The sequence below is a fragment of the Callithrix jacchus genome, chromosome 16 (genome assembly GCF_049354715.1).
Source record: "Callithrix jacchus isolate 240 chromosome 16, calJac240_pri, whole genome shotgun sequence".
Classification (NCBI taxonomy): Eukaryota; Metazoa; Chordata; class Mammalia; order Primates; family Cebidae; genus Callithrix; species Callithrix jacchus.
Window position 1 is genome coordinate 46,560,725 of NC_133517.1, and position 12,269 is coordinate 46,572,993.

Here is a 12,269-nt window from a genome sequence, read left to right on the forward strand (position 1 = left end):
ATTGGGTTTTGCCACTTAGTAATGTGTATTTAAAGTTTGTGTCTTTTCATGGCTTGATACTTCATTTTGTTTAGTGTTGAATAATGTTCGCCTTTCTGGTTGGACTGTGGTTTGTTATCCATTTCCCTACTGAAAGACATCTTGGTTGTTTCTTGTTTTGGGTGATCATGAATAAAGCCACTATAAACATTCGCTACAGTGTTTTGTGTGGTCCTAAGTTTTCACCTCATTTGGGTAAATACCTAGGAGTGCAAATGCGGGCTCTGCAGCAGGCTTTTGAGCAGGTGTTATATTCTTGGTCCCAATGTCTCTTCTTTTGCTGACAATTGTTCTCCTTATTGTGTCAGCCTAACCAGGCCTGCCTCTCAGAGCTTCCTCTTTACAGGGAGCATTATCTGAATAATCAGGACACAACAGTCTTGCTTATGTTTTCAGGAAAGAGTGTTTATAATATTTCTTAATCATGTTCCAACTTATTTCAACTAATAATTATATGATCATTTTTTTAAAATTCTGGTAGAATATGTATATATAACATACAATTTGTGATTTTAACCATTTTTAAGTATACAATTCAGTGCCATTCATTATATTCACATAATTGTGCAACTATCACCGCGATCTGTTTCTAAAACTCTTATCGGAGAGTAATGACCATTTTAAGAGAGGAATTTAAAGAAATACATCTGAAGCTGTATTTGGCAAAATGTTTCTATCAGTCACTCCCAAAATCTCGGTGGCTATTGACAATAATCTTTATGTCTCCCTTATGATATACATATGTCCTTTTCTTTTGTCTAGAACTTAGTTACATGGCCATATCTAACTGCAAGGGAGCTTGGGAAATGTAGTCTAGCTATGTGCATAGGAATAAGAACAAATTGGCCTGGTGATTTGTTGGCATTCCTGGCCATATTAAGATTATTAAATCATATACATTGTTAACATGATCTTTCAGAGATGATATGACAGTAATTGCATGGTTTCATAGATCTGGTTATGTTTCAGGAGAGCATTTTCCCATCCCTTACTCTCTTTCCATCTAAACTTTACTTATCTTATTCTTTTAACACTGAGAGAGCTTCCTGAAATAAAATCATATGCCTATTTTGATAACTACCTGTTTGATAGTGATGTTTTATAAAACTCTGAGAAAAGTTAACAAGGTGGCCGGGCGCAGTGGCTCATGCCTGTAATCCCAGCACTTTGGGAGGCCGAGGTGGGCAGATTACCTGAGATCAGGAGTTCGAGACCAGCCTGGCCAACATGGTGAAACCCCGTCTCTACTAAAAAAATAAAAATTAGCTGGGCATGGTGGCACATACCTGTAAGCCCAGTTACTCAGGAGACTGAGGCAGGAGAATTGCTTGAGCCCGGGAGATGGAGGTTGCAGTGAGTTGAGATTGTGCCATTGCACTCCAGCCTGGCCAACAGAGCAAGACTCTGTCTCCAAAAAAAAAAAAAAAAAAAAAAATCAACAAGGAGCCTCCACAGTAGTTAATATAGCAATAATTATGGTCAGATGTTAAAAAAAAATCTCAGGTCTTCAGTCTTGTGTCAAAAGGCAGAGAAGCAGTCTTGAAGCTTTCCAGACACTGATTTGGTTTCAAGATAATGAGCTACTATTGAGTCTACATGTAGCATTGGTCTTCTGCTATTGTCTTTATAAGAAAAGCATGTGAAATTTGGAATTGGAAATGGCATTTCCTAACCAGAGCAACAGGTTCAAAGGGTGATGCTATAAATTTTTGGCACAGGATTCTGTTTCTTAATAAAATTTAATGAAAAATTGACAAGATTTATACGCTGTTTTAATGATTGACCCCCTGAATGCATCTAATGAGCTGATTACAGTTTGAAAGCAAGTTCAGCTGCCTAAATGTGCGACTTGGTATTTTGAACTTGTTTGTTAGGCCTCAGCTTGCTGGTAATAGAATTTCGTTGTCCAATATTAATTTTAAATAAGTGCCTACTGTTCTCTAGAAACTCCCATTCCCTTAAGGAAAAGTGTTTCATATGAGCCTCTCGTTGCCAGGAATAGCTGTGTAAGCATTGTGGAAGTTTTTCCACATTAAAATATAGTCCACTAGTTCATTTATTCCTTTTAAGGTTCTGACAGTCGCTTTTGTTTTTGCACCCCTATAGAGCTATCTTTAAACTCATTCAGCAAATTGGAAACATTTAGCTTGGACGAAACCTCTTTATCTTCCAGTAATATTACCATAGAGACCACTGTACTCTCAAATACATCGTTAATACTTTTAGTAAGAATGGCCTGCTTTCATTCTCTTATTACTGAGTTATTATTCTGGACTCCATTTTTTATTATTATAATTCCAGACTCGAAGTAATTATTCCACTGAAAAGACCACGTGTGTGTACACCCTGTTGTGACACAGTGGGTTTTGTCCTATCTGTCCTTGCCTGCTTTGTGAACTGTTAGGGTCTCAGAAAAACAAAAATAACCACCAAAAAAGAAAAATCTTATATTTTTAAATTTTAATTTTTTATAGTTTTTATATTAAGTTTTTAATTGAGACAAAATATATGTATATAATTTACCATCTTTACCATTTGAAGTGTACACTTTGTTGGTAATAAATATATTCTTTACTGCCCCTTCACCCACCCCCACCCCTGCCCCCGTCCAGCTCCTCCTCTTTCTAGCCTCTGGTAGTAATTTAGTTTAGTGTGAGTAACAATCTCATTTCTTATAATTATGTGATCATTTGGATTTTTAAAAAAATTGTGGTAGAGTATGTATAACATGGAATTTATGATTTTATTTTGTCTTCGTGAGATCTACCTTTTTTAGCTCCACATGAGTGAGAACATGTGACAGTTGTCTTTCTGTTCTTAGCTTATTTCACTTAACATAATGACCTCCAGTTCCATCCATGTTGCTGCAAATGATAAGATTCATTATTTTTTTATGGCCAAGTAGTATTCCATTGTATATATATATCCACAATTTTCTTCGTTCGTCTATTAATGAACACTAGGTTGATTCCATACCTTTGCTGCTGTGAATAGTGCTTCAATAAACATGCATGTGCAAATATCCTTGATACCTGATTTCTTTACATCTGGGTAAATAGCCAGTAGTAGGATTGCTGGATCTATTAATATGTTAATTCTATTTTTAGTTTTTTGAGAAATTGTCATAGTGTTTTCATAGTGGCTGTGCTAGGAAGATGTGTCGGTGGGTGGGGGGAGGATAAAAAGATTAGTTAATGGTTACAGACATACATTAGATAGAAGAAATAAGTTCTAATGTTCAATGGCAGTGTAGGGTGCCATAGTTAACAACAATGTATTGTATATTTCAAAACAGCTAGAAGAGAGGACTTGGAATTATCCCAACACAGAGAGATGATGAATACTCAAGGTGATAAATGCCTCAAATCCCTAATTTGATCATTACACAGTGCAAGCATGTGATAGAGTATCACATTTATACCCTCACATGCATGTACAAATGTTTGTATCAATAAAAAATATATACAGAAAGCCAAACCTTTTTAGCTACAGAATGTCTCTTATTTTCAAATACATATATTTAGAAAGTGATAGAGCCCTGTAGCATAAGTATTCAGAGTTTACTCAAGCTTGTGTCCTTAGGCAGACTTAGCAGCTGTTAGCTAAAGCCAGTCTTGCAGCCTCAGAAGTCACCTGAGGCTGATTTTAGAGAAGAGGCTCCAAAGAGGATAGTTTTTTTTTTTTTCTTATAATACTGTGCTATATAGTCTTTTGCCCCCCATTGGGATGAAAAACAAAGGAAAAAAGAAGTGGCATTCCCATAGGGAATATTTCCTGACTTTCTAATGCAAGTTTCTAATCTGAAAACTGACACACATTTTTAAAAGAATGCCAACATGATTTAATCTAGTTTCATTCAGTTTAGGAACTGAAGTGCCCCCAGGTAAGGGACAGCATTCCTGAGCATTCCTTTGCCCCTGCTTCCCCCGTCCCCGCTGTGCTTCATTTTCTGCATTGTCTTCTTTGCTCTTAAACACGTTTTAAAATAAAACTTTTTTTTTTTAAAGAGATGACACCATAGCTCACTACAGCCTCAAACTCCTGGGCTGAAGTGATCCCTTCTGTCTCAGCCTCCTGAGTAACTGGGACTACAGGTGTGCACCACGGCACCTGGCATATTTTTTATTTTTATTTTATTATAGAGACAGGGTTTCGCTTTGTTACCCAGGCTGGTCTTGAACTCCTGGCCTCAAGCTGTTCTCCTGCCTTGGCCTCCCCGAGTTCTGGGATTATAGGTGTGAACCACCATGCCTGGCCTAAAATACTTTTTAAAACTTTTCATTTGCTTCTTCCCTTAACTTTCCTCCACTGTCCACCACTTCTGCTTATCTGACTCCTACCATCACTCTCACTAAAACTTCACTGCAAGATCACCAGACACCAAGTCCCGTGGCTTCTTTAGCATTTGATCTTATCTACTTTCTCTCCTCCCTTGATTCCTCCCTTGGTCACTCAAGGTTTGCTTCTTGAGAGCAATGGAATTGGAATCCCAAGTTTTCCCACTTACTAGCTATGTGCTGAGGGCAAGACACTTAATCTTGATGTGCCTCAGTTTTCTCCTAAGATCAGGGTAGTAAACACCCCATAAAGTTGATGCAGAGTGCCTAGAAGAATGTCTGGCACATAGTAAGGGTTCCTTAGGGAAGAGTCATAATTACTGTCATCATTAAAGGTCATTTCTTGCCCTTTGAGTTTCTTTGGGCTGCATCCTCATTGTAGGTGTTCACTAACTTACCCCCTCCCTTTCGGACAGCCTCTCTTCTCTTCAAGCTTTTCTTTGACGATGTCTGGGTTTCCCAAATTTACATCTTTGCCCCTAACTTTTTCCCTGAGGGCAGAAGTTTAATATCTAACCTCAAGCTGACCATTTACACCAAAAGTCTCCTGAGTGTGAGTGCTGTAAACCATACCTGCCAAAACGCAGCTCATTCTCTTATCACCTGGAAGCCTGTTCTGTCTCTTCCTCAGCCCTGCCTCTCTCTTGTCACGTCTCCATTATGCTGCCACTGTCCTTTACAACTCCTGCCATGCCATCACAGTGTTTGCTTCTCATTGCCCATCACTGAGTCCTCCAGTTGATCTCCAGCATCTGTTGTCTTTCCATGGTGTCATGCAGTGTGTCTTTGCTCTGCTGTTCTCACTGCTGTTCCCTGTAGGGCACATGCTGTTTGTATCAGTTGGTTGGGCCGCCATCACAATACCATGGAATAGGTGGTTTGAACAGTGGACATTTATATTCTCATAATTCTAGAGGCTGAAAGTCCAAGATCCAGGTGCTGGCAGGGTAGATAGGTTCCTGGTGTGTGCTTGCTTCCTGGTTGGTAGGCAGCTGCTTTCTGTCTGCGTCCTCCCTGGCCTTTTCTGTGTGTGTGCGTGAGCATCCCTAGTGTCTCTTCTTACTGGGACAGGAGTCCTCTTGGACTAGGGCCTCACCCTATGACCCGGTTTAATCTTAATTACCTCCTTAAAGACCCCATCTTCAAATACAGCCATATTGAGAGTTAGGGCTTCAACACGTGAAGCTGGGGAGACACAGTTGGGCACAGAACGCCCTTGGCGCTGTTGCTGGGTAACTGTCCTGACTTCCCATCTCCCCTCGGCAGTCCAGCTTCATACAAGGGTGAGAATAATATTTCTGACACACGGCTTTGGCCTCTCCCTCCCATTCCTAATTACTCGACTTGGCTCCCCATGGCCCAGATGCAGCAAGAGGAAAATGACCACTGTCGGGTGCCTTTCCTCATTTCTTAGTTCCTTAGGCTCACTCCTCTGGAAATTGGAGATAACATGACTAACCCCATGTTATTGAAGGATTAAATAAATTCTAGTGAAGAATTGTTGTTTTAATCTGATGAAAACCAAGTTCCTACTCTCCAGCCTCCATTTGAGGTCCTCCATCACCAAGTGTAATCCCGTGTGGTTCCGGGGCCAGCAGCCTCCCATCACTGGGATGCAGACTCTGCATCATAGCAGGATCCCCAGGGCCCTTGGATGGGAGGGACTGGCTTATTCTTACTGCCTGGTTCTAGGCTACAGCCACAGGATGGAAAGGACAGTGCCTTGGAGGCACCTACCTGGCTTCAAACTCCAGCTCCTTTACTTGCTAGCTATGTGTTCAAAGACAGGTTTACAGAAGCTGTCCTTGTCTTGTTTCCCCTCTGAAAAATGGGGAGAGGTGGAGGTTTACCTCACAGAGGTTTTGAGGATTAGCTGAGACGTTTTGTAAGTAACAGAGCATCTACCCTTGCGATTTTAAATTGAATTTCATATTTAAAACCAAGCACTTTTTATTTGGAGTCAAGGTTTGCTCATTGTGGCAGAGTAGGGAGTGAAGGGTGAGGGTGTTCATTAACCTCTCATCCTCTCTGCCCTCTCACCCTGTGGGACAGGGCCCCCCCCGGTCTCCCTCTGAGAAGATGTGTCTAGCAAGGGATGTGATGGGAGACTTCTTTTCTGCTTCAGTGGAAGGTGGAGAGAGCCCTTCCAGCTCTCAGAAGGGGCCAGGAGCTGGGATGTGCCTGTCTGTGGCCAGAGCCCAGTCCCATTAGGCCCTGCCCCCGTGATTGCTGTGAGAGGTGGTTGCTCCCTTTCTTCCCAGCTCCCTCAGGGCTGGTGAATATAAGGTAGAGTTCTTGGGTATTTTTTTAAAGCCCTTTTCAAATTTGCAGAAGGATTGCAAGAATAAGAATAGTACAAGGAATACCTGCTCCTGCATTAGTTTGCTGAAGATAACAGCTTCTAGTTCCATCCATGTCCCTGGAAAGGACATGATCATGTACCTTTTTATGGCTGCATAGTATTCCATGGCATATATGTGACAATAACACACACTGGGGCCTTTTTGCGGGGTGCGGGGGAGGGAGAACATCAGGAAGAATAGCTAATGAATGCTGGGCTTAAGACCTAGGTGATGGGTGATCTGTGCCACAAACCACCATGGCACACATTTAAACCTATGTAACAAACCTGCACATCCTGCACGTGGACCCTGGAATTTAAAAGTTGATTGGGGGTGGGGGAAGAACAGCTGCATTCGCTACTCAGAGTTGCTGTTAACATTTATCCCCAGCTGGTTGACCAGTCTCTCTGTATGTGGATGTCTGTAAACATGCATAGTCTTATTTTCTGAGCAATTTGAGAGGAAGTTGCATACATCGTGGCCCCTGCCCCTAAATACTTGTTTGTGTTGCCTGAGAAAGGCAGTATTCTGAGCACATTGTCAACATCAGTGAATGTGACTTGTTTGTTTGTTTTTAGAGAGTCTCTTGTCACCCAGGTTATGGTTCAGTGGTGTGAATGCAGCTCACTGCAACCTCTGCCTTCTGGGTTCAAGCAATTCTTGTGCCTCAGCCTCCTGAGAGTAGCTAAGACTACAGGCATGTGCCACCACAGCCAGGTAATTTTTGTATTTTTAGTAGAGACAGTGTTTCACCATATTGGCCAGGCTAGTCTCGAATTGCCCACCTCGGCCTCCCAAAGTGCTGAGATTACAGGTGTGAGCCACCAGTCCTGACCAGTAAATTTCAAATTGATACAAGACTTTTATCCAATCCGAGGTCATATTCCAGTTTTTTCAATGGACCGAGTAATGTTCTTTATAGAAGAACATTCTATAAGGATGTTCCTTTTGATAAGGACCCAGTTTACCATCAGGTATGGTCTTTAGTGGTTGTATCTTTTCAGTGTTATTTAATGTAAATTATTTTCACAGCCTTTGTCCTTTATGACATGTTTTTGAAGAATGCAGCCCCTCCTCTTTTAAAAACTAGAAGCTTCCTTGTTTTGGACTTGTCTGATGTTTCCTCATGATTAGATTTGGGTTCTGCATTCCAAGCCTGAACATTACATTACCAGGTATTCAGAGTGCAGCGTTTGAAGATGCCTGTCCATCTCCCTGTCACTGGGGCATGGCCATCTCTATCCTCCAGTAGGCGGAGGGGGGAGCTTTTCTCCATTGTACTGTTACTATACTTGATCTTAGTTTGCCAAGAAGCGGTCTCCACTGTATTGCTAACTTTTTTTCTTCTGGCAGCTAGTTAATCTGTGAAGAGGCATTTTAAACGTCATATAAATATCATCTTCTTTCTCAAAATTTCTCCCTAGCTTTAGCATCCATTGATGATTTTTGTCTGAATCTTTACAAGGATGGTCAGGTGGCATTCTTCTGTAGTTCTTCCTTCTGTTTATTTATTACTTTCATGGACTGTTGGATTCCTGTTTTTCTAGTAGTTTATAATCCAGGACGGTCCCTAATTTTTTTGGCGTCCCGATTGTCCCATATTTGGCTAGTTGGAGCCCCTTCGAGCCAGCTGCTGTGTCACTGGGACACACCTCGATTCCCCAAGTATCCGTGGCCTGCTTCTCCTGGTCGACAGCCACTCTGTCTCCCTTTGACATGTCCTCCAAGTAAATATCATATGTTTCATAGCTTTTAAATCAGTCTATCCTTTATATGTCTTTCAAGTTTGTGGAGAATTTACACTGACATATTTGAGTGAGGTGTTAATAGGCAGACAGAAACGTAATTTTCTTTACAGTCGTTTGTACCTACTACCATTTCCATTTGCAATGACGTGAGTTGTCTCAGGGGTTATTGCCCTGCAATAACCCACTTTACTGGCTTCACCAAGTTGACCTCTATGCTGCCCTTGGGCTCCCTCTGCTGGTGTTGTAGTGCATGAGCACTTTTCTGGGGTAAGGGCATGGATTTCTCCTTCTGCCCATTTTCTTTCTTTTGGTTTGTTGGTTTCTCTCTCATAAATTATTAAACAAACATGGACCGTACAATGCAGCCTGCTTTCAAACCTGATTTGCTTGCTGACTGCATCAAGAACATCTTTCCATATAAAATACATAAATATTTTAATATAATCATGTCACTGTTTCCATGTTTTGCTATTACATGAATGTTCTTTTTAGCATTTAAATAATCCATTTTTAGTAGGCATTTGTATTGCTTTTTTCCATTTCAGGTAGCATCTAAAGTGAACGTCCCTTGCATGTATACCATTCATAGGTGACTTGCTAAGTAGAGCTTGCTAAATGAGTAGGAACTTACAGGAAAAGGGGAGACTTTAGTTTGAGAAAATTGTCTAGGCTAAGTTGAGGATGTGTTCAACAAACAGGAAAGTCAAGTTTGGCTAAAACGTGGTTGAGTAATAGGAGAAATATGGTCAGAAAGTAGGTATGTTAGGACTCTTTCTGTTGAAGTGATGAAATCCATCTCCAACCATAAGTGAACAAAATTGTGTTTGTTTAATACCAGGAAGCCCAGGGTAGTTGGAGGCAGGGGCTTAGATCCTGCTGCCCCATCCGTTACCTGTCTGTTTCTCCTTCTGTCCCTTCCCAGTCTCAGCACTTGGTCTCTTGCTTGTTGGCATGGGGAGGGAAGGAGCTGCCAGCCCCTCCAAACTGGCACCCAACAGCTCAGGTTACAGAGAGAGTCACTTTCTTCCATTACTCAGAGTAAACATCAGGGAAGGCCACTGATTGGCGCTATCTGGGTCAGATGTCTATCCTTAGGCCAGGCCCTGTGAACAATGGGATGGGATGTCTGCTTGGACTGGATCTGAAGTACAGGCCCATGCCTAGGGCCAGGGAACATGTGGGAACTATGGACCTCTCTCCCCCAAGAACCCTAGGGAGCAGGTGAGGTGAAATATCTCTAGGGAGAGAGGGGTGAAGTCAACAAGGCAGCATATGTCTACTACACTTCTGTGGAGCCTGGTCCCTCCCAGAATTCTCCATGTGGGTCTAATGTAGGGTGTGGATGATGACAGTAGAAACGAGGGAAAGGTTGGAAGACTGTGGTATGGGTTGATAGACAGCTCCTGGTGCTGTCTCCGTGCCGAGTGAGAGTGCTTGGATGTGACTCCTTTGAGTTCAGGCCTGGGAGACTCGGATGCCTAATCTAGAGGTAAGAAGATGGTGAGGAAAGCCAGTGAGTTCAGTCTTATGCTGCTGACTTTGAAGTACTTTTGGAATATCCATGTGGAATTATCCACAGGACAGGACCAGACCAGATCTTATCTGGTTCTTCCCCAGGCCAGCTAGTCCACAGCAGGAAACAAAAAGAGTTGCCCCGATACCAAGGTGTGTTAGTCCGTTCTCATGCTGCTGTGAGGAAATACCTGAGACTAGGTAACTTATAAAGGAAAATGGTTTAATTGACTCAGTTCCGTATGGCTGGGGAGGCCTCAGGAAACCTAAAATTGTGGCAGAAGGCACCTCTTCACAGGGCTGCGGGAGAGAGAATGAGTGCTCAGAGAAGGGAGAAGCTCCTTCTAAAACCATCAGATCTTCTAAAACTGTCAGAGAACTATCTCATTCACTATCAGGAGAACAGCCTGAGGGAACCGCCCCCACGATCAATTACCTCCACCTGGTCCTGACCTTGACCTGTGGGGATTATTAGAATTTAAAGTGAGGTTTGGGTGGGGACACAGAGCCAAACCCTATCATGAGGCTTTCTCCTCCTTGCTGGGCTTGCCCCGTAGCCTCTAGGTCTGCCCTCTTTTAGCCTCTTTCTGCCTGCAGTGCATCCTTACACTGAGAGTCATCCTTATAAAACATATACTCTGGATGACTCACAGATCTTTAGTTGTTTTTTTTTTTTTGCACAGTATATCAAGTATAAAATTTGTCAAAGTCTTTAATGGCCTGCCCCCAAGCTACATTTCCATTTGGCATTTCTTTCAATTCCCTTCTACTTTGTATTTGGCTGTTGGGTCTACTGAATTTTTGCCATTCCATTAACCCATCCCATGCTTTTCCCGCCTCTAGATTTCACTTTTCTTACAGGCTAGAATGTCTTGACTGGGATCTCACTGGAGATAATGAGAACAAAAACTGGTCCAAAGAGCCAGGATGTTGCATAAAAGTCCCGAGAGTGTATCTAAGCAGGTAAAATAAAAATTTTAGACAATTACTTAAATTTGAAATGCTCGCATTTGTTAATAAGACAGGTGACATCTATATGAGCCATCTTTTTTTGTTGTTGTTGTTTTGAAATGGAGTCTCCCTCTGTCGCCCATGCTGGAGTGCAGTGGCACGATCTTGGCTTACTGCAACCTCTGCCTCCCAGGTTCAAACAATTCTCCTGCCTCAGCCTCCTGAATAGCTGGGACTAGGGCACCTGCCACCATGTCCGGCTAATTTTTAAAAAATTTTAAGTAGAGACGCAGTTTCACCGTGTTTGCCAGGTTGGTCTCGAACTCCTGACCTCATGATCTGCCCTTCTTGGCCTCTCAAAGTGCTGGGATTACAGGCACCACCTTGCCTGGCCCATTTGTTTTTTAAAATTCCACCTTGATTGGGAGCCAAACCTTCAGGGCAGGTAGAGTGCCCTGGAGAGGTGGCACTTCACACACTGTGCTGCTGGGAGAAGAGGGGGACAAAGACTGGGGGGATTCTAAGAAGAGGTGGCATTTCTGCCTCTGTGTTGAAGGATGAATAACTTTGACAGGCTGAAAAAGGCTGGCATTTCAGGTAGAGCATGTAGCATGAATGTAAATACCAAAGGTCAAGGACATGGGCTTGAGAGATGGTGAGGATGGAGGTGACTGTGGCTTGCATTCTATCTGTGTCACTATTAATTACCTTCTCATGCCTTTGGCTCTAAGTGGAAGAACAAGTATAGTAATGGAGAAATGCTTTTTCTACCAGTAGTTAGTGACCAAATGCAGAGTTATGGAGAGGGCCAGGGACCTCATGAACCACACTCTTTCTAGTCGAGGGACATAGCTCCAGTGCCTTTCCTGTCCCAGTAAGAGGCCGTGGATTTCAAGAAGCTAGATAATTCATTCTTTCAGATCATAAAAAAAAAGAAACCATTTATTTTATTTCTAAATATAGAATGAAACATTTATAGTTGCCCAAATTTTGGTATCTTTTAGGAGAAAAATACAGATTAAAAAAAAAAAAAGATAAAGATCCACCATAGGCCAGGCGTGGTGGCTCACACCTGTAATCCCAGCACTTTGGGAGTCTGAGGCGGGCGGATCATTGGAGGTCAGGAATTCAAGACCAGCCTGGCCAACATGGTGAAACCCCATCTCTACTAAAAATACAAAAATTAGCTAGGTGCAGTGGGTGGCGGGTGCCTGTAATCCCAGCTACTTGGGAGGCTGAGGCAGGAGAACAGAGGTTGCAGTGAGCCGAGATTGTGCCATTGCACTCCATCCTGGGCCACAAAAGCAAAACTCTGTCTTGGGGAAAAAAAAAAAAAAGAC

At 42.4% G+C, this 12,269-nt stretch overlaps 1 protein-coding gene across 7 annotated transcripts in view; it reads left to right on the forward strand.

Moving 5' to 3' along the window:
• TPD52 (tumor protein D52) overlaps nt 1-12,269 on the forward strand; it is a 139,846-nt gene that overhangs the window by 78,842 nt on the left and 48,735 nt on the right. For 2 of the 7 annotated variants that reach the window (XM_078352746.1, XM_078352747.1), the window contains exon 2: nt 10,840-10,941. The exons of the other annotated variants lie outside the window; for them this stretch is intronic. The gene's annotated coding sequence lies outside the window, so the exon portion shown is untranslated. The remainder of the gene's footprint in view (nt 1-10,839; nt 10,942-12,269) is intronic. 7 annotated transcript variants of the gene reach the window in all.